This window comes from Lepidothrix coronata, unplaced genomic scaffold (assembly GCF_001604755.1).
Source record: "Lepidothrix coronata isolate B3197 unplaced genomic scaffold, Lepidothrix_coronata-1.0 Scaffold261, whole genome shotgun sequence".
Taxonomy (NCBI): Eukaryota; Metazoa; Chordata; class Aves; order Passeriformes; family Pipridae; genus Lepidothrix; species Lepidothrix coronata.
The window spans coordinates 724,765-744,988 of record NW_016690441.1 but is presented as its reverse complement, the minus strand read 5'-3'; the positions used below and the strand labels follow the sequence as shown (position 1 = coordinate 744,988).

At 49.5% G+C, this 20,224-nt stretch overlaps 1 protein-coding gene across 3 annotated transcripts in view; it reads left to right on the top strand.

Moving 5' to 3' along the window:
• Positions 1–20,224, top strand: part of TWIST2 (twist family bHLH transcription factor 2) — a 32,371-nt gene that overhangs the window by 5,978 nt on the left and 6,169 nt on the right. The window contains exons 2-3 of one of the 3 annotated variants that reach the window (XM_017835630.1): positions 1,028–1,031; positions 15,179–15,189. The exons of 1 other annotated variant lie outside the window; for it this stretch is intronic. The gene's annotated coding sequence lies outside the window, so the exon portion shown is untranslated. Of the gene's footprint in view, positions 1–1,027; positions 1,032–10,942; positions 11,029–15,178; positions 15,190–20,224 lie in introns of those variants that run through there. One more of the 3 variants, XM_017835629.1, reaches the window with a different exon arrangement.

Here is a 20,224-nt window from a genome sequence, read left to right as displayed (position 1 = left end):
TTACTTCTTTAGGCAAATTTGGAAGCGAGGAAAACCCAAGAAACCCTCCAGCAGCCTCGTGCTAATTAATGATTAGTTCTCAAGAATTAAAGCAGCAGAAATATTTGCCAGCGATTTAAAAAAAAAAAAAAAAAAAAGATAAAATAAAATCAGACCCAAGAGCAGACAGCCCGGAGTTTAATTAGATTTGTAGCTGGGGAAGATGACCACTCAGCAACAACAACTGATCACACACAAATAGCAAATTAACTCAGCCAGCCAATAAATCAAAGCGGGGCAGCCCTTACCCATCACTTTAACCACTTCCATGCTGGACCCGGGAACCACTGGGATGAAAAACAGCGGGATGAGGTGCCTGCTGGTGGGGTTTTAAACCCGGTGGCAGCTGCGCAGTTCCCTTGTCCTCCTCCTGCAAAGAGGTGGGAATCGGGGCTCTGGCAGCCCTTCGGGATGTGCTTCTCCTCCTGTCTGAAAGCAGGGAATTTTGGGGGCCTGACTGGTAGAATAGAAGATCCCCCTGCGAATTTTATCCGTGACCTGTCACCCTGAGAGTGCTTGGTTTTGGGGTTTTAGCAATAAGGAGGGTTTTCCCTTGGGAAAGGGGGTAAAAATAACTCACTCTTTATCACACCAAGGGAAGCAGCAGCAGGAACCTGGAGACAGGTTTGTGCTGGAGGAGGGTGTAAATGGGGCAGGGAGGTTTTTGTTTCCACTTCCATAAAAATATTCAATAAGCACCAACAACTGCTCAGCCCTTTTGCTGACAGAGTGGCCTTTAGATCCCTGACTTGTCCCGATGATCCTCCCCGAGGTCGGAGCCTTTCGGGCGGGGTGGTGGTGGGGGGGAAGTTGTTTGGATTTAACCCTCCAAAATGAAGCCGGGAAAGGTGGCGTGGATTCCTCACCGGGATCCACCTGGGAAAGGGGCACTGGGCACCCCCAGACCTCTGCCATGAGCTTCCTTTGTGAGCCTTGGGTGATTTGGGCTTTCTTTTGCAGGCAGACCCGTTGTCCCACAGATCTCAAGAGTGGTCAGACACCCAAACAGAAAATAACCCTCCGGCCCTGCATGGGGAACTCAAAGCTCCCTCTTCTCTCAGCTTTTCTTCTCCATCCTTTAACCACAGCTTGGAAAAGAGAAAAAGAAGGAGGGTGGGGGGAAGAGAAGAGACAGATGTCCACTGGTTCAGCTTGATATATATTTACTGGAAGAGGTCCAGTGAGCCTAGACTAGCTTTAATTGAATTCCTAGTAAGATAGTTTTGCTGCCACCCCCAAGAAGCAGCTTCACCATTTCCTTTAGAGATATTAGACCTGCCAGACACACACTTCAAAATGTATGAATTAGCTTTGGGATGAATTGAGCCACCAAAACCCCTCTTGCAGTAATTTATCTGATTATGCTTTTGGTTTTAGCTGTTGAGGCCTCCTTTAAAAATCATGTGTTTGTGCTTAAATGTAAATAAACTTAATTGCTCTGCTGAGAAAGAGATGGGGGGGAATCAGGGCTGCACCGAGGCTAAAAAAGTCAGTGAATCCAGCTTGGAAAATTTGGTAGGGTGGGAGAGAGTGGCTTTCATGCAGAAAGCAGCATTTTGGGTGGCTGGGGGGGTTCCCTGATACATGCACATCCAGTGTCCCCAACAGTAAGCTCTTAATAAAATTAATCTGCCAGAGGGACCTCGCAGAGCCACAAAAATGCACATTTCAGACTGATCCTTATGCCATGTTTTAGGCCCATTGTGCTGAAATCTCACTGTATGATAAGGCTGGATAGAAGGAATTCCTGGCTGGGAGGGGGAGCTCAGAAAATCACAGGGATGGTAGGGGAAAAAAAAAAAAGATTGTAGGCTCAGAAGAAAAGTGAACAGGCAGATGCTTCCCAGCAAAGAACTTGTCACTGGTAATTAAAGATAATCAACCACCTTGTTGAGGGCAGGAAAGGAGTTTGATCCTTCTAAACTGCAGCATCCTGGTACCCCTGTGCCATCGCCCTCCGGATGCTCGTCCTGCAGCACAAAAATCCCACCCTGGACGTGCTCAGGATGGAAATTCAACAAAACACATCAGTGAGCCAAGAATTAAAGGGTTTGAGATGGGGAAAAGAGGTTTGTGATATGTTCAAACTGAGCACCTGCCTCCCTGTCCCTCGTGGGAGTGTCCCACGCTGTCTCCAAGCCACACAGCCCCCAAATTACACCCCACAGGCACTTTTGGGGCCAAATCATGTGATTTTAAGTCTTTTTTCCTCCTAAATACACAAGCAAGCTCGCCCAACAGGCACCAGTGGGTTCCACAGCGTGGAGTGGGTGGGAATGGAGCCTGTGCAGGAATATCTGCCTAGAAGCAGAGTGTTTTCAGCTCTGGGAATACCAGGGAATCACCCCCACGGAAACTTCCCAGTTATTGGGGCACAAAACCACACGATAAAAACAGGCCAGATGAGATAAAAAAGAGCCTTTAAAAAAACCACTGTGCACGCAACATATCAATCTATATTTTTACACATTAGATAAGATGGCTCTTGTGCATATTTTTCTGCATTTTGCTGAATTATTTGGCCTGATGAGCTCAGGAAATTTCTGAGCTTACCAAGTTCCTTTTTGCCGCCATGAATCGTCCCTGCGATCTCCGCGTTCCCTTCCCGCTCCAGGGGGGTGTTTAGGCACTGAACAACCTGGTATTTTACAGGAGTTTTTTCATCTTTTGCCACGAGAAGAGTTGTTTCATACATCCCTGTGACCACCAGCACTAAATAATCTATTTTATCCTGCCTGGCTTTGAAAGGTTGGCTGTAAGGAGGGAGCTGGATTGTCCGCGTCCTCGCCTTCTTCGCTGGGATGAGCTGAGTTTTCACTTGGATTTTGGGGCAGAGAAGTGGTTCAGGCTTTTAGAATTCTTCATATCGCCATTTGTGCCTCGAGAGCAAGGAAAATAAAAGCATCCCTTTGCTTTTCCCCTTGGAAATTTAAAACACAACCAACCCAGTGAGCGAGTTGTAAGGAGTACACGGCTTTACGTGTTCGTGTCAGGGAAATTACTAGTGGAAAGCACCACAAAAGGACCCAAAAATATAATTCCAGGCACCCCCAGCGTGCTCAGAGGGCTGGGGATGCAGGGGAGCATTTTCAGCATTGAATGGGGAGTTCAAAACACGCTGATTTTCACTAGTTAATCCCAAAGTTTTTCTCCCTATCGCTGTTGTTTTGTAAACCAAGCGATACTTTCACTCTACACGAGTGGCAAAGGTAAATATTTTTCTTTCACTCTCAACCAGTGGCAAAAGGTAAATATTTTTAAGTTGTTGAGGGAACAGACATGGCTTGGAAAACTGTAGCTATTCTTTAACTAGGAATAATCACAGAATCATCCAATTTTCAGGATAATCATGTCAGAATCAGGGATAAAAATGCTTAGCTTTAAATGCAGATCTACCCCCCTTTTTCATATTGGTTTGTTGTTCTCATCTCTGTCATTAATGGCTCATTTTCTGCTGTAATTAGAAAGGTTTCCCCACACACCCCAATGCCTGAGGTCCATGGGCAAGTCCCGAGTACATTTATTAGATCAGCCCACTCATCCCTGCTCCTACAGAAAATAAACCTCCTGTTTTATAACACATTCAGAGCCATTTCCTAACTCCATCATTTCACCAGCTGGGCAGTGTATTTTTGTTTCCCAGTGCTGGTTTTCCTTCATCTTTCCTTGAAATGCTGCTACCCAACCTTTCATATAACTACAGCCACATTTGCATTATTTTTGAGATCCAAACCCTCTTTCTGGATAGGAGATCCATAGGCTCACCCCCCTGGAATTACTCACCCACTGCAGCGCTCAGGCTGCCTTGCAGCTCTTCTTTAGTTCAGACACATCCTTCAAGTGGCCCACATGGTGAAAATATTTCAAAACAAGGGGGGGTTCAGTCATTTCTGAAAGAGGGAGGTGAGGAGAGGAACGTTTCCTGGAGCTTCTGCAGAGAGCCCAGGCCAGGAATCTGGGAAGCTTTTCAGGGGGGTTGGTTGCTGGGACAATTTGGGACTTGGAGTCACTCTGTTAAGCACTCTGAGATGTACACACGGCTGGTGAGGCACCTCCAGCTCCAGAGGTTTGGCACAACCAGGGAAGAGACTCTAGAATAAATTGCTGGCCCGGTGGTTCAACAAAGAGCAATGTTCACATGAACCAGCCATGTCCTGGGAATGCCCACAGTGGGAATGCCAAACCACCCTTGGGCAGCCTCCAGCCCAACCAGGCACTGCTGGGACCCCAACCCTTAGCCCTGACTCCCCCCCACCAGCACCTCCTAGCAGGACAGAAGCCCTGGAATGTGGGCTCTCCATCTCCCTGGCTGCCAACATCCTGGCACCACACAGGGATGTGGCACCACCAGCCCTGGCTCCTGCAGGTCCAGGAGGCATCACACGGGGCTGGGAGGCAGAGGAGGCTGCTCCACTCCCAGTCTGTTAGGAAACTAAGCATTTATTATATATTTAAAAAAAAAAAAACGAAAAAAAAGAAAGAGAGGATTTGGCAGCAAGCAGAGGGTGGGGATCCCTGCCAAGGCCTGGACAGCTGGACCTTCTTCACTAGCAAGTTGTGTGATCAGTAAGGTCTGTGCTGAAAGCCAAGAGGAGTTACCAGAGCTGCCACATCACATCGGGCTGATCCTCCCTCTGGGAGACACCTTAAAGAGACAAAGCCACCCCGAAACCTGCCCCAGAGTGCTCCCAGCAGAACCAGGAGCGACCTCTGGGGCTTTGTGGGTTGTGATGTTTCCCCCCCCGCCCCCTTCCCCAACTTCTGATCCGAGATGAGGGGACAGGGAGGAGACTTATACAAGGCTGTTTTTCTGTTTTCTGCAGCCTTGCTTTCAGCCCAAAAAGGCTGGGTTTGCCCCTCCCGTCCAGGGCTGGGCGCTCCCCACAGCTTGGAATAACCCGGGAAATTGGGCAAAAGCTCCAGCAGGTCTGAGGACAGAGGGGATCAAGGGGTGGCCTGGCACTGCAAATCCTAAAACTCTTGTCTGGGGGAGTCTTAAAAAGAGCAGGAGAAGCACAGCAGGAGGAGGGAGGGAGTTATGACGAGATTGGAGGAGATTTGAGGAGCTGCAGACCCCAGGGAATGGCTGGAGGATGTTCCTCTCCCTCCCAGCAAAGGGTAACAAAGCAAAAGGCTCCCGGATACCTTTTGAAACAGAAAATTATCCTCCTTTTCTTCAAGAGCAAAGCAAGAGACCTGTTTCCAGGTGTTATCCCTGCCCTATCCAACCCCTCCCTCTCCAAGCACTCCCCAGGCTTCAAGGTTTAATTTTAAGCTCATCACCGAAAAAACCTCCTGACCTCCCAAAATCCTTCCTTCACATCCCTGCCACGTGGATTCCCATTTCCCTTAGGAAGCTCATTTTTCTTGCAAACATCTCCCAAAGATCCTTCCAAGGAACCATTTTTTTTGCTCCAAGGCTGCACTGAGGTACCCAGTCCCCAAACATCCCATATTTAGCAGCTCTCCCCATCCTGGCAGCAGATTCCCAGGCTTAGGGAGAACTGGTTGATGGAAAAGGTGGAAAACCACAGGAGCTCCTGCTGACTCAGCATCTACTGGCACTAGAGTGCAGGATAAACTATATCAAATAAAGAATAGGGTGGGTTTGAGGTCACATCCAAGGGGTGTGTGTCTCACAGGGAGCACAGGGAATATCTGGGAGCAGCCAGGAGCTGCCTCACTGCCCAGTGCAAGGAATTTTGCTCTTAGTACATCCCACATTAATGATCATCAGGACAACAGGTTATTTAATTTAGGGCCAGAGCACGGCATCAGAGGTGCTTCCACCACATTGCAGTCACAGCTGCCTTTCTATAGAGAAAAACTCTTTTTTTTATATAGAAAAACTCTCTTTTTTTAAATAAAGAAACCTCATGATTTTCTCTGCTGTGTTTATGTAGGAATATGATTAAAGCTGCACTGCCCTCATCTTAATAGGAGACATTAGATGAGCTCCAAACACAACAAGCACAGGTTTACTCTGTTCCTTTATCAACAGCCACTTCAATAAACAACCCAAATTTGAAATGATGACTCCAAGTGGGTCAGGCAGCCCAGTCCTTTCATTAGGGAAAACCTCAGGAGCTGGCAGGCTCGGAGAGCAAGGTAATTTGTGGTCTAAACATCAGAAAGACTCTCAGGCCTCCCAGGTCAGGTCTAACCCTGCAGGCACAGGAGGTGCTGAGTTGCTGGGTCTGCCAGAAAGTGCCTTCGCCGAGGGACTGGATTCCTCTAAAATTCCTTTAAAATCTAAAGATTGAGGTGCAGGAGAATAACCTGAGCCCCCCAGAGGTGCTGTCCCCACAGGGTTTCAGTGCTGCAGCACCTCAGTTTAGGATTAGACCCAGTTGTGGCCCAGCCTTGGAGCTGAGACACCCAAAAACTGCACAGGAGAGCTGTGAGGAGCATAATGAAGGTATTGGGGTTACGGACAAAAAGGGCCAACCCCTAAAATATGGTTGATTCCACAGACTCCTTAGAAGGGAATCACTAAATCCTGCTGAATAGGAGAAATGCAGGGGCTTGGGTGCGGTTTGGGGGTGGAAATGTCTCAGCCCTGCTTTGCTGTGAGGGAAAAGGGAGGTCTGTAGTGATACGCTACAAAAAGGGGGGTTTGAAGGACAGCAAACTGAGACGTGATGCTTCATGAAGGATTCCATCTCCTCTGTCCATCTCCAGCCTGTTTTCCACTGCTGGTTTTTGGTGGGAAGCAAAAGTGCCACAGGATGTGGGGGCTGGCCCTGCCCTTCCCATCTCCTTCCAGCCCGTGTGCCTTGTGGGGACACTTTATCCCAGAATCTCTGGGCTAATTTTAAGGCTGCCACTTCTTTTGTACCATCTGATGTGATGGGGCCAGTGGGCTTTGCTCTCCTTGCACCCCCAGCCCACCCTGGGCACACTCATCTCCACCCGAACGACGGGACCAAGCGGAACCTTCTCCCGGCTCCCACCCAAAACCTTCCTGTGCAAACTCAGTGCCTCAGTTTCTCCTCCAAAAAGCAAATTGTAATACTTTGAGTGCCCACCCTGTCACCTCCCCACCAGACAGGACCCTCCTACAGGTCGAGAAGGGATTCACACACAACCAGACTGGATTTTTGCCTGCCCAGCCAGACCCTCCTCCTTGGTGGTCATCTCCCCACAGCTCCTCAAAATCCAGCTCCTCAAAAAGAGGGGTCCAGGCACTGCCAGATGGGAGCCAGCTCTGCACCAGGGCCAGGCTGAGCACCCACATTTATATTCCTTTCACAGCTTCTCATTCCAGAGATCTAAATTGCAGATGTTGCCCTTCAGATGTGGAGAGAGACAAAAACGGAAGGAAAAAGGTTAAAGCAGCTCTGTGAGTCACTCCAATCTACTGTTGATTTAGAAACCTACCTCAGCTGTAAATAAGCTTCTCCAAAGTGTTTAACCTTTTGTATCCTGGCCAGGAAAACTAATAAATGAGAACAAAACATCCCTCCTGAGCCACAGAAGCAACAAAGCTGGAAAACCCCACGGTGGGGTTAGAACTGAGAATAAAGTGACCCAAAACAAGTGACCTGGAGAGGGGGAAAAATAAAAAGAAGGCATTAGTGGGGCAGATAATGAAAAGAGCAGGATGTGCTGCTCTCTGGGATCTGCTCCAGGCAGCAAAGGGGAGGAACAACTTCCCAAACAAGCAGCGAGAGGCTGTGCAGTGAAAAAACAAAGCAGAGCTCAAACCAATAGCAAGACTCCGGTTCAACAGGCACCAGCCCCCACTCGGTGCACCCAGACACTCCCTGGAGTTACATTACATCCCAAATTATTTCTCCCCGGGTAGTTTGGGTGCTGCTCTTTCGGGGCTAGAAGCTCCAGGTTGAAGGCAAAGAGCATCTCAGCTGTGGGGCAGAGCTCGGAGCAGGATCTCAGACAGGAGCATTCCCGGGAGGATGAGCTTGGCTGCAGGTCTGCCTATGGATCAACGGCAAGGAAGCTCTGGAGAGGGCTGGCACTGCAGACACTGCAGGGAATAACAGCTTTGGGAAGCCCTGGGAATTTTGGAAGGCGGCTGAACCATCCCACCCTCTCTAAAAATCCTGTTGAATCCTTTTTTTGCCTTCAAAGCCGAGGGTGTAGCAGCGGAAGGGGAGCTTTCCCTGGGACTTGAGGCACTGAGTGGGAGTTGAGAAAAAGGCCGGATCTGCTGATCTCAGGGCACCACCAGGAGAATTCTGCACCAGGATCTCGAGGAGTTCACTTGGGCCAGAGCCATCCCAAGGTCTCTGGTTAAAGCACAGTCCTGCAAAGTGGCCAAGGGGGCTTTGGAGTCTCAAAAGCTGCAATGATTAAAAGGAAAACTGCTGAGCAAGCACTTCCTGCCCACATCGGGCTTGCCTTAAATATTTAGGCATGCTTTAAATCACAAAGCACCAAGGATTTTGTAGAGATGGGGATGCTTTAAAAAAAACCCCTAAATCACCCTTCTGGTCAGCATACAAATGCAAAACTCAGGGCAGAGGGAGCTGGTGGATAATTCAGACCCAAACACCTCTTGGAGTGATTTTCCCTCAGTTCCTCCCCATTCCCAGGCAGTTTCCAGCCCCACAATGTCAGACATGAAGTGAGACAGGACTGTGCTCCAAGTTCATGTGTTCAAGTTTTCCACCTAAAATACAAATAGTGGAAACCTATTTAAAAAAAATTCCAACCTGTTAAAAATAAAACCTATTAAAAATACTACATTAATTGATGAAATAAGGCATTACACTGAAACTGTGTGTGAGGAGGGGCCTTTATAAGAGTCATAAGTGATATTTTAGAGAGCTGCTCACATGTCCCTGTCCTTGCTGGTGTTGAGTTCAGCCTGATGGATGCTGAGGAGCCTAAAACAGGGAGAAGGCACAGCTCAAAGCTGAGGGAATCTGATCCAAGAGCTGGGATCATCATCCCAGCAGAGACAAGCAATGGAGCACAGCACCAGAGAGAACAAAGGGAGCTGAGGGGGAGGAAGCAGGAGAAGGAGCCCAGGAGACCAACAGCAGAGGAAGTAAAAGGCCTTGGAGACTGGGAAATGAGCAGCTCGGGCTGGGATTTATCCCAAAGCCTGCCCAGGCACCAGGATAACATGAGGAGCCTGTTCACAGGGGGAATTTTTTGCTGGGCAGATCACAGAGCACTGCATCCTCCAGAGGCTGTGGGAAGGATGATGGGGTGAAGGGGAGCACCAGGGTCAAGACAGAGCCAGGCTGGAAGCAGAAAGCCTCCCAGCAAGGGGCCAGCAACACCCTTTTCACACAGCACATCCCTCCAGGGATACAAAAGAGAGGGAAGGAGAAAAGGCTTCGGGGTCCTGGGAAGGTTTCCCCACCTTAACCCAAAGCTGAGCTGAAGCAGCCCAAGGTCTCCCACAGGAGGTTCGTAGCTCTCAGCTGCCACCAGGGAGGTCAGAATTGCCCCAGATGGTTTCCCAGCTCCTCTTCCAGGGCTTTGTCTGATCCTGACCGACACGGTCTGACCCCACTGAGCCAAAGCATCATAAAACTATTGAATCCTCACTGTGTTCAGTGCCCACTTCCCACCACAGCATGACACTGGACTCAGCATCCAACAGCCAGGACCACCTTCCTCTGACCTGTTTTTTGGGAAGGGACAGACTGGAGCTGAGGGATGAAGCCCAAGACATTTAGGGCCCCTCCAGAGCTGAGATTTTTCTGAAAGGCACCAAGTTTTCTTGATCCTTTTGAGAATTCCAGCCTACATTCATCTCCAAGAGCCTTCAGCATTTAGTTCCTCTTGGAAAAACTTAAATCCATAATATACAAGACCAACATAAGTAGGGATAAAGCAACATTTTTCAGGTTTGAAATGCACAGCTGGGAGTCCAAGTGAGGACATGAGCTGGGGCAGAGCTGTCCCTGCATGGCCTGGGCCATCTCCAGAGGCTTGTCTGATCCTTGGACTAGACCACAGGCATTCCCTTGGCTCTCCTGTGCCTGGGGCATCCATCCTCAACCTCAAGATGAGGTCTCATCAGAGGTGGCTAGGTCTCATCAGAGGTGACGCCCTGGCCAGGCAGGGAGTCCCCAAAAACTAAGTATCCCATCCTAGCCCATACAGACATGGAAAAGGGAACCAGATTCCCCCAGAGCAGTTGGGGAACCACCAATTCCTGAAGTCAGAGCCTGGAACAGCTCCTGTGAAAGGAATAAACTCAGTTCTTTTTATGGAGCTCAAAGATCTTTCAGGTCCCTTCCAAGACAAACCATTTCATGGTTAATGGGGCATAGATGGAAATGGTTTGGATGTTCAACACTGGAGAAGTCAGAGAGCCTCCTCCTCAGGACTTAGAGCCCAAAACAGAGATGAAACAGCCAAGTGAGGTGATGGGAGCAGAATAAGGATATCCCTGGATGGAGAAGCAATGCCAGCAGTTCTCCTTAGTCTCTGGAGCTGCTGGGATGTGGCACACTTGTGCCAACTTCCTTATTCCAGCCCTACCCAGCTGGGGAGCAGCTTGCAAACACTTGGAAGGGAAGGCAGAAAGTCTTTAATGAGCCCCAAACCATTCCTGAAAAATCCATTAGCTATTATTTCAGCTGTGTGACCTCCTGAAGGGACTTTCTAGAGGGCCAGATTATGCAGGCAACTGAAAATATAAATAAGTACAGAAAGGGCAGAGATCACTTTGTTCAGCCAAAGCGTGTGGGATGTCAGGTTAAGCTTCCTGTTGGGCGCATCCCTGCACTTCCAGGAGAGGAGGGTGGCCCAGCATTCCCATTTCGCCTTCCAACTTAAGGGAAATTGTCCCACAAGAACCAGCCCCTCTCCTGGAGTCCTTTGGCTAAAGCTGCATTTCATTCCCTCATTTATTGATGTTGATTTAAGTAACTGCTGGTTTTAGGGAGCCTTTAATTCAAGGAACCCATTTACCTTTCAGGTGAGGATGTGGTAAAAACACACCTACTGGAGCATTTCCTAAGAACTGAGGGTCAGGGGGAAGAGGAGCCTCTCTCCAAATCTCTCTGGATCATCCCGAGTGGATGAGCACCAGCTTTACAGTATTCCATGTATGTCTACACATGCACACCTATATTTAATGATTTACTGCTGCGTGTACATGGATAGAGAACTTCCTCATCCCTGGAAGTGTCCAAGGCCAGGCTGGACAGGACTTGGAGCAACCTGGGCTAGTGGGAGATGTCCCTGCCCATGGCAGGGGAGTGGATTAGATCCCCTTTAAAAGTCTCTTCCAGCCCAAACCATTCTGGGATTTTAATCCACACACTTCTCTAGACAGGACAGACCAAAACTCCCCTTTTCCTTCCCTGCATTCCATCGGATTCCCTAATTAGCCTTTAAACCTTCCTTTTCCATCAACAGTGTACCACCCAGCCCCCAAACATCACACGTAGACAAACACTTTGCTGTGCTGCAAACACAAGCCCACGTGTAATGCTCGGCTGGACAGAGCAGAGGAGCAGGTCAGCATCAATCAGATGTTTCCATCGCCCCTGGAAACATTCCAGGCCAGGTTGGACCAGGTTTGGAGCCGGTTTAGTGCAATGTGTCCCTGCCCATGGCAGGGGGGTGTGGATTAGATGCTGTTTAAAGGTCCCTTCCAACTCAAACCATTGTGGGATTTATTGCAAACCCAAGCAGAGAAACCCAGCAACAACTTCCGAGCAAGCCTCTGATTCCCAGGAGCACCAGCTCAGCTCAGATCTGCCCATCCCAGACAGCTCGTGACATTCCCAGAGGAGCAGCACTGCCAAAGGCAAAGCACAAAGCCTTTGTTTGGAGCAGATGCTGCAAAGAGAGCTCCTCTTCCTCCCCCCAGAGCAGGGATTGCATCAGTCCTGCAGTAACTCAGGTTATTATCTCAGTGGGAACCTCCCGGAGTTCAGGCTCAGAGGTTCAAACGAGTCCAGCCTGCAGCTGGCAAACCTAAACAAGACCAGCCAGCTGGTGCTGAGCTGAGTCACTGGCTTGAAAATCTCCACTTAACCCGCTCCTTTCATCCCTGAAGCCCCCAAAACCTGAAGGCACACGTCTGCCTGTGGCAGGATGGCGAGGCTCCCAAGGCCCGTGCACAGCAATTTTCCAAGAGCTTTTTTCCAGGCTGATGTGCGAGTGCTGCACACAAATCATCTTCCTGGGAGCCACTTGCTGGGCTTTGGGGATTCAGCAGAGCATGTGCTAAATCCCACCAAACCCACGTTTGGACATGAGGCATGTGATTAAATACCCCACTAAACACAGAGGAGCAAAGGACACAATGACTTATCTGCTCCTTGAGCAGAGGGATTCCATCTCTGCCTGTTTCTTCCTCCAAGAGTTTGAACTTGGAGTGAGACTGTTTGTCCCCTTTGAAAAGCAGCAGCAAGGGTGTGGTCAGCTTCATTTTACCCCTTGTGAAGCCATAAAATCCAGCAGTGGGATGGGAAAGTGTGAAGGGGGTCATTTATTTATGGGAAAGCAGCACAGAAAGCTGGGGGAGAATGAAAGCAGAATAAAATAAGATTTTCAAACTGATTAGATAGTCACTGCATTGGGAATTAAAAGCTGCAGGGGGGCGGTTTATGGAAGTGGAGGCTCTTGGAGCAGAGCAGTGGGTTGGGAAACTCATCCTGGGGAGCTCAGAGCACCATCCCAGCTGGAAATGTGTTGCTGAAAAGGTTGTGAGTAAGGGCTGGATCCCTCTCCCACTCCCCTGCCCGGCATCAGCCCCGGAATACTTTCAGGAAAGCCCATAAAGCAGCTGGCCAAGCTCACGCTGATGGGCTGATGAGTCTTGGAAAAAGGAGTGATTCAGGGTTGCTCAGAGCCTGCACAAGGACCTGTGGGATATTCCCATCTCCTCAGGAGACCAGGATCCTGATGGCAACATCCAAACCCACAAAAATCCAGACCAAATGTCTCAGCCATGGCCAGCTCAGCCCCTCTGCTGTTGCCTTCCTCTCCCCCCACCCCCAGGAGCCACCACAGCCCAAGGTGCCCAAGCAGAGCTGCAAACCAACACAAACATCCAAGCACTTGTTCAGTCAGAGCCTGCCAAGGAATTTCCCACAATCACAGGATCCTTTAGGGTGGAAAGGACCTCTGAGATCATCAAGTCCAGCCTTTGGCTAGTCACTAGATCAGAGCACTGAGGGCAATTCCAGTTGTTTCCTGAACACCTCCAGGGATGGGGACTCCACCCCCACGGCCCCTTGGCAGCCCATTCCAAAGCCTGACAACCCTTTCCATGATGAAATTCCTCCTGATGTCCAGCCTAAACCTCCCCTGGTGCAGCTTGAGGCCATGTCCTCTTGTCCTGGATGTCATAACACACACCAGAGCTTGGCCAGAAGCACATTTTTTCCCAACGTTGGCTCCTCTCCATCAGTTTTGCTCAAGAAAAAGCCAACTCTCAAAAGGTTGGAGCAGGGAATGGACACCCCCAGGAAGCAGAGGCAGCCTCGGGAAAAGGCTGGTGAGGGAAGGAGTAGAGGAAGGAAAGAGGAGGGAGAGCTGCTCACAAACACCAAGGCGGGGCAGGAAGGGGCTTGTTACCCTGAAGGACAACTGAAAGAAAGGGCTGAGGCTGAAATCTGAAGGCCTGGCTTTAAGGAGCTTGGTTTAAGGTTTTGAAACCTGGTTGAAGGCTCAGGCTGGATCTCAGGGAAAGGTTCTTCCCCCCAGAAGGTGGTCGGGCACTGACCAGGCTCCCCAGGGCAGCGGTGCCAGAGCTAAAGGAGTGTTTGGACAATGCTCTGATGGACAGGGTGGGATTGTTGGGGTGTCCTGGGAAGGGCCAGGAGCTGGACTGGATGATCCTTGGGAGTCTCTTCCAGCTCAGGATAGCCTCACTCCATGCCAAGTGCTCCTTATCCCAGCAGGATTGTTCATCCTATAAAAATATAAATCCCTGTGCACGAGGGCAATCCCACATATTTTAAGGAGTTGGGCTCCTCTTGTCATAAAACAGGATCAGAGCAGCTTTATTGACTGTAGCAGAGTGAAGGTGGGTTATTCCAAGTGGGACTTTGGCCCCCTGACTTTAATGACGCTGTGGTGATTAATCCCAGATGGAGACATGGCCTGGTCCAATCCCTTCTCAAAGTCCTGGGAGATTAAACACCACCCTTACTCAGAGCCTGGGGAGTATCCTAAAAAATCATCACCTGCTGTCATAGGAAAGGAGGATGGATTGGGATCAAGGACTTCAAGGAACTTCAGGGGCATGTTTTTCAAAGACTGCTGGGATGATGCTGGAGTAACATCCTTTCCTCAGCAAACACCTGGGAATGTCACCTGGGATGGGAGTCCAAAACCTGGGCGTGATGACACTGGGCAAGGAGATAGGGAATCCAGGGAATTCTTCCCACTGAGGGCTTTTTGTAATGCTCTGTGAAGCTCCATACCTGTAAAAGCAGGATTAAATCCATCCGTGCCTCATGGAAGCTGCCCCAGAGGCTCTTTGCCACAGCAACAAAGGGAAAACTTTCCTTCCTACTCCAAATGCCCACAAAAAGGATCTTTTTCTTCAGCAGTCATCTCCAAGGCTCACTCAGCATTTTGCTTCCCAGAGTCCTATCCTCAAGGACCACATGTTTTGCAGGGAATGAATCTGCTGAAAACTAAAATTCCTTGAGCTCCTTTACACGGAGAGAGACAGTGAAGCTGCACCATGAGGAGAAATCCCCAAATAAACCAATTCCAAGGCAGGTGCTGGTGGGTTTTTGAGATCTCAGGTGGTACAAACACAGAGTGGAGGGGACCTACCTCATCTTCCCATCGTGTCAATCATGCAGAGGAATTATTCCTGGCTATGGGATACCAATGTCTCTCCCCAGATTTGCTCTGGGGATCTCTCTTCCCAAATTTGCTCTGGGGGGTCTCTCTCCCTAAATTTGGCACTGCACGGGCCAGGAGGACTATGAGGGCTGGGTTTTGCATGCAGAGGAGACATGGGGAAGAAATCCCTGGATTTGCACTTCCCTGCTTCCAGGATGCCAGTATCTCTCCCCAGATTTGCTCTGGGGGTGTGTCTCCCAAAATTTGGCATCAAACAGGTCAAGGGGACTGTGAGGGCTGGTGTTGCAAGCAGAGGGGACACGACATTTCCATGGGGAAGAAACCTCTGGGCTTGCACTTCCCTGGCTCCAGCCTGGCCTTCCAAGCGTTCCTGAAGTCCAGCACCTGGAATGTGATGTAATCTGAGGCTTGACAGGCAGCAGCAGCCCACGTCCAGCTGTGCACATCTGGCCTCCAGGTGTTCCAGCTGCTCTTTGTCAGGGACTGTGTGGAACATGAAAAAGCCCCCCAAGTTCGGGAGGCAATCCTACCTGTCCCAGGGATTGTTCCCAGAAGCCCTCAACATTCCATGGATTTTATGGCTCTGCTTGTTAGTGGGTGGCCCCAAGGTTTTTTGTTCAGTTTCTTTAAATCATTATTTTATTTAAATTGAGCAGTTTAAACCATAAATTCTGTTAAAACCAGGATTTTTCCTTGTTATTGATTCCACTGGCATTAATCCACTGAGTCACTGGTATCATCCTCTCCCTGATTTACTCCCAGGAGTAGATGTTACTACAGAGTCTTTGTGCTGCCCAGATGAAAATTAGGCAGATTTGGAATTCTGGATAATTGAAAATTAGCTGGAGATGAAAATTGTTCCTCCTTGTGCTTCTCCTATGTCTGGACAGAGCAAGACTTGCTCCTAAAGAATTTAATCTATCCAGGGGTTGGTAAAATGGGGAAATCCAAGTCTCATCCATGGTGCAGGTCCAGTCCTGGAGCATCCCACAGGGATTCTGCTGCTCCTGAGGTTTGCTGCACCCAGGAAAACTGGGAGAGCAGGGAAGCTTCTGGCTAAGCAGGCCAGAGACAGAGTTCCCTTGGAAAAAGAATAAAGCCCCAGATGGATAGATTTATTTTCAGGGAAGGTGTTTGTCCCAGAATTTGTTTTATTTTGGCAGGAAGGCAGAGGGGGAGGAGGTTTGCCTTTGGAAAACTCCCTGCTCTTCCCAAAGGGGTGTTTTTAGAGTCCACTTCTTATCCCGGTTGTGTTTATCCCCGAAAGGACAGCCCAGGACCTCGGGAACATTTCACATCCTAAACTAAACCCCCCTCAGCTTCCAAGCTGTGTTTGTGCAGGATGAGATCTGAAGGAGGCTTTTCCTAGGAAGTGTCAGACCCACCCAGAACCTTGATTTGAGTGTCCTCATCCTTGGCCTGAGCCTCCTCAGCCCCAGAGCCTCCCTTTAGGGCCACCTCTGTGTCAGCGCAGGTTCTCCACCTCAACCCTGTGTACTTCCTGAGAAGAACATCTTGTTCCCTGCCTTTTTTCCCACTCCCTGCTGCTTATTCCACACCTTCTGTGCCTGGTTTTTGTTTGGCTCAGGGGGTGGAGATGAGCCAAGGGGAGACATTATGAGCTCTTTTAGCCAGGAGGGCTGGTGGTGGCTCTCCCTGTCCCCTCACCCTCCCGTGGCTCAGGAGATGCTGGTGGTCGCTCCCGTGAGGCAGCTGGAGCTTCCACAGTCCTTCCAAACTGCTTTTTCCTGCCTTTTTCCAACTTCTTGTTAGCAGCTTCCTCCTCTTGACAATTCCTTGCTTTTCCAGTCATGTGCTGCCAAGGTTTTAACAAGGGGCTCCCACTAACCTGCCTCCTTCCCCCTCAGCTGCCCCCAGCCCCCCTCAGGCTGTGGAGGAATGTTGGGATGAGGGAAATTTGCCTTTGGAGGAGGGTCCTTCCTGTCTAAAGCTTCCCCCCCCCAGTTTAGAGCTGGTTTTATATTTGTTTGAATTCTCTGGCGAGGGAGGGACACCTTGGAGCAAACATTCCTGACTGTCCAGAGGTTGTGCAGGGGGGAAGGACACAACACAGGAACTCAGAGCATCCCAGCAGCAAAATGCTTCCTTGCTCAGCATTCCCTTCTCCTCTCCAGCTCCAGGTGACTGATTTGAGCTGGAATGTTGAAGAACTGGCCTTTTCTAGGTGTTTTGGCTCCCAAAATGTAAGTTTTTCTGTGGGAAGTGTTTGGCAGGTCCCTGGGCATGATGGAGGCCACCTTGGCTTTCTCCTCTTGATGTCTTCCATCCATCCGTCCATCCATCCATCCATCCATCCATCCATCCATCCATCCATCCATTCATTCCAGGCCAGGTTGGAGAAACCTAGGCTAGTGGAAGGTGTCCCTGCCCATGGCAGGGAGTGGAATGAGATGAGCTGTAAGGTCTCTCCCAACCCAAACCATCCTGGAATTCTCTGGCTGGCTGTGGGCACCATAACTTTTTCTGCAGCAGTAGAAGGAAAGAAAAAAAAAAGATTTAAAGCAATATTATTGAGTCATTTCAGTCAACATTGGTTGCTTCCTGATATTGGACTTATTTGGGATAAGAAAAAGGAATCACAGGATCAGTTAGGTTGGAAAAGACCTCTGAGTTGGAGTCCAACCTATAATCACTCCACTTCTCCCTGCTCTGGGTGTTATTTAGGAGAAGAGCACTCCCACGTGCCCTGGATTTCTTTCAGGGTGGGTGAGGCACTTTTTGGTCAGTTCCAACCTCGTGGTTGTGCTCCAGCAGCCTGGGCTCCATCCTGCTCCAAAGGCTGGGATCACACATGGGCAGGAGGCACCAGGATCCTTCATTGCCTCAATTTTCCCCAGATTGTGAGGTCTGACCTTCCTCAAGGATGCACAAGATGTTTTGGAGAGGGAGAAACAGTCTCAGGGCAAGAGGGAAAGGCTTCAATCTCCAGTTCCTTATTCCACATCCCCAGAGAGGTGGAATCCCAATAAAAACTGAGGAGCTGCTGGATGCAGGGAGGATGTTTTACCTCCAGCCATCCACCAAACTCTTAGAAGCTTGGATTTAGATGAGAAACACCCCAAAAATGCAGGGATTTCTGCTGGGTTTAGACTTTCGTGGTGGGAAACACCCCAAAAATCCGGGGATTTCTGCTGGGTTTAGCCTTCTGTGGGGGAAACACCCCGGAAATCCAGTGTGGGGAGAAACACCCCAAAAATCCAGTGTGGGGGGAAACTCCCCAAAAATCCAGGGATTTCTGTTGGGTTTAGCCTTTCATGAAGGGAAACACCCCAAAAATCCTGGGATTTCTCCTGGGTTTAGTGTTTTATAAGGGGAAAACCCCAAAAAATCCAGGGATTTCTGCAGAGTTTAGCCTTTTGTGGGAGAAACACCCCAAAAATCCAGGGATTTCTGCTTGGTTTAGCCTTTTGTGAGAGAAACCCCCCAAAAATCCAGGGGTTTCTCCTGGGTTTAGTGTTTTATAAGGGGCAAGACCCCAAAAATCCAGGAATTTCTGCTGAGTTTAGCCTTTTGGGGGGGAAACACCCCAAAAATTGAAAGGATTTCTTCTGGCTTTAGCCTTTTGGGAGGGGAAACCCCCCAAAAAATCCTGGGATTTCTGCCGAGTTTAGTGTTTTATGAGGGGAAACACCCCAAAAATTCAGGGATTTCTGCTGGGTATACCCTTTTGTGGTGGGAAACCCCCCAAAAATCAAGGTCCTGCTGCTGAGCAAGGTGGTATTTTTCCTAAAAAGTTGCATTTTTTGCACCATCCAACTCACAGAAATATTTTAAATTTAAAAAAGGCCAGCCTTAAATTTAAACGAATATATATTTCAATTAAACAAGCTCCAATTTAAACAAATTTGATCAATTTAAATTTAAACAATGCCAAGCTGGACAGGGCTTGGTCCTAGACCAGGACCTGGTCTAGTGGAAGGTGTCTCTGCCCATGGAATGAGATGGGCTTTAAGATCCTTTCCAACCCAAACCAGTCTGGAATTCTGGAATATCCCTTTGGTGATCCTGCAGCAATCCACAGACCAGCACATCCCTTCTTCCTTCAGCTTTGCTATAAAAATCTCTGGGAATACATCAAAACATTAAACAGGAATACAACACCTGCAGATGGGGTTTTCCCAGCCTTAAACACAACAGAGCCCTGTGTTTCCATCCCCATGGAATCCATGGGGGATTCAGCTGAAGTTCTCCATGTGGTTTAGGTCGGGTTGGAGCCCTTTTTGGCAGGGGGGGGTGGAATTAGGTGATCCCTAAGGTCCCTTCCAACCCAAACCACTCCATGATTCCATGATCCTGTGATTCCAGCTCCTGCCAGCCACCACCTCTCCTCCATCCTAACACATCCCTGCTGCTTCCCAGAGATAAAAGCCAAGCCAAAGCAACTCCCTGTGACTCCTGCCTTCGGTTTGGATTGTCCAGCTCCCAGGAGCACTCAGCCCTGTGCAGAGCTGGAAAGGAGATTTTGGGAGGCTCACAGTTAGGTCAAAACGACCTTAATTCCCTCCAGGTCGAGGTGGGATTCTGCTTTGCAAACTGGGAATGCTGCCTTCCAGCTTTCCAGCCTCCAACACCCAGTCCCGGGGATGCCGTCGGTGTTTTCAGAGCACGGCTCTTTTCCACTCTTCCCATACACCAAAACAGCTGGAACATTTTTTTTTTACCCAGCTCCAGAAAACAAAAACAATGGCAAAAAAAGAGGAATCATTGTCGGGCATGGAAGATTTTCAGCTGGAGCAGCACGAGTTTCAAAAGGTTTTGGAGTGGATCAGAACACCCCGGGATGCTGGAAGGGAAAGTGGACAAACCTGAGCGGGGATATTCCCACTGGTCCATGCCATGTGCTTTTTTAGAGCAGTCATTCCCAAAACAGCTGGGAATGCTGGTCTCTGCTTCATAGGCATGGGATGAAGGGCTGAATTAGGGGGGTTTGGCAGGGAGCACCTCCTGTAGGTGAGGAAAACCTGGGAATTAGGGGATTTCTGTGTCCCCAGTAAGACCCTCCCAGACCTCTGCACTTGAAGCTACCACAAAGGTCTGAATGTCCATCCTTTGGCTGGCAAACCTGGGGATGGGTTGGATCACTGAGGGGGGGAGAGAGGAGGATGGGATGGCTGTGGAGAGAGAGGAGGATGGGATGGTTGTGGGGAGAGAGAGGAGGATGGGATGGTTATGGAGAGAGGAGGATGGGATGGCAGTGGGGGCAGAGGAGGATGGGATAGTTATGGAGAGAGGAGGATGGGATGGCTGTGGGGGCAGAGGAGGATGGGATGGTTATGGGGAGAGGAGGATGGGATGCTTATGGAGAGAGGAGGATGGGATGGCAGTGGGGACAGAGGAGGATGGGATGGTTATGGAGAGAGGAGGATGGGATGGCAGTGGGGACAGAGGAGGATGGGATGGT